The sequence below is a fragment of the Microtus ochrogaster genome, unplaced genomic scaffold, assembly GCF_000317375.1.
Source record: "Microtus ochrogaster isolate Prairie Vole_2 unplaced genomic scaffold, MicOch1.0 UNK1, whole genome shotgun sequence".
Lineage (NCBI taxonomy): Eukaryota > Metazoa > Chordata > Mammalia > Rodentia > Cricetidae > Microtus > Microtus ochrogaster.
In genome coordinates, this window is record NW_004949099.1 from 38,102,904 (window position 1) to 38,104,973 (window position 2,070).

Sequence of the window (2,070 nt, forward strand, 5' to 3'; positions counted from 1 at the left end):
GAGACAGGGTTTCTCTGTGGCTTTGGAGCCTGTCCTGGAACTAGCTCTGTAGACCAGGCTGGTCTCGAACTCACAGAGATCCGCCTACCTCTGCCTCCCGAGTGCTGGGATTAAAGGCGTGCGCCACCATCGCCCGGCTTTAAAGTAAGAATTTTAAAAAAGAAAAATAAATGCCACGCATGGTGATTATGATATTTAGATAGGTACCCTGATAACAAGACTGGGCACAGGCTTGAACCTAGCGTGTCCCCCTTTCCTTTCTTTCTTTTGGCTCTTTGGCATCTATTAAACTGGGGTGCTTTGCTGTAGCTCTTAGGTAGAAACCACACTGTGTTTGTCATACCTGCTCAAGAGCACTAAACCTTGGAAAATGGATGCCAGAGGCTTGAAAGAACATTCCAGAGGGAGAGGAGGGCTATCTTTAGCCGCTTGGGAAATGCTGCACCACTAAAGACTTACCATGTGAACATCCACCCAAGGGGAAACTATGAATTGCTGAGAACTGGGCTTGGGGGTGAGACCATGGCTCAGTTGGCAGAGTGATTTGCTGGTATGTAAAAGAAACTGAGTGTGACCCAAACACTCTGGCAAGGAAGGTGGTACGTGTCCATCCGTAATCCCAACACTCAGAAAGTGGAAGTAGGGAGGACCAGAATTTCAATGTCATTCTTGGTTACATATCATATTCCAAGCCATCCTGGACTACACAAGCCTCTTTAAAAAATAAATAAACAAATAAAAACACCTCTGAATGTGAAGTTGTAGGTGTTCCATTATTATGTTATTATTTTCCATTTTCCTTTGTATGAATGCCCAAGGGTGAGATAAAAATTTACACTGCAGACAAATCCAAGCTTTCAATAAATGTAAATTAAAAATTCCAGGGCTAAGAAAATGCATCACGCTGGGCGGTGATGGTGCATGCCTTTAATCCTAACACTCCAGAGATGAGGCAGGTGGATCTCTGTGAGTTTGAGGCCAGCCTGGTCTACAGAGCAAGTTCCAGGACAGGCTCCAAAGCTACAGAGAAACCTTGTCTAGAAAAAACAAAAAGAAAAAAAAATCACATGTATAACTGCTTTTTAAGATGTGAGGCATAAAATAATGTTGAGTTTTACAATTGATGTCTAGGAAAGGGATACTATTGGAAAAAAGAAGAAAAATTTTTTAAATAGTAAGAAAGAAAAATCAGCCCACGAAGTAATTGTGGACACCTTAAATTCCAGTACTTGAGAAGCAGAGGCAGACGGATCTCGGTGAATTCGAGGCCAGCCTACAAAGCGAGTTCCAGGACAGCCAGGATAGAGAAACCTCCTCACAGCCCCCTCCCCACAAATGAAAAATCTACTCCTTAATGAGTTTTTGGAGGTGGTATAGAGGAAGGGCTGGGGCTGCAGAGAGACGGCTCAGTGATTGAAAACAACCATCTGTAATTCAAGTTTCAGGGAAGTCCTCTTCTGGTCTCCAAGGGCACTAGGCAAGCATACATGCAGGCAAAAATTTGTACCATAAAGTAAAAATAAATGAGAAAAAAAAGGTTGTTTTTTTTTTTTTTATTGAGAAAAGGAAAAAAAAAAGTATCTGCCTCCTCCCAGCCTCCCATTTCCCTCCCCCTCCTCCCACCCTTCTTCCCCTCTCCCAAAATCCTCTCCCCACCCCTCTCCAGTCCATAGAGCAGTCAGGGTTCCCTGCCCTGTGGAAAGTCCAAGGTCCGCCCCCCTCCGTCCATGTCTAGGAAGGTGAACAACCAAACTGGCTAGGCTCCCACAAAGCCAGAACATGAAGTAGGGTCAAAACCCAGTGCCATTGTCCTTGGCTTCTCATCGGCCCTCATTGTTCGCCATGTTCAGAGTCGGGTTTTATTCCATGCTTTCTCCGTCACAGTCCAGCTGGCCTTGGTGAGCTCCCAATAGATCAGCCCCATTGTCTCAGTGGATGGGTGCGCCCCTCGTGGTCCTGACTTCCTCCTTGCTCATCTTCTCCCTCCTTCCGCTCTTCATTGGGACCTTGGGAGCTCAGACCAGTGCTCCAGTGTGGGTCTCTGTCTCTATCTCCATCCATCACCAGATG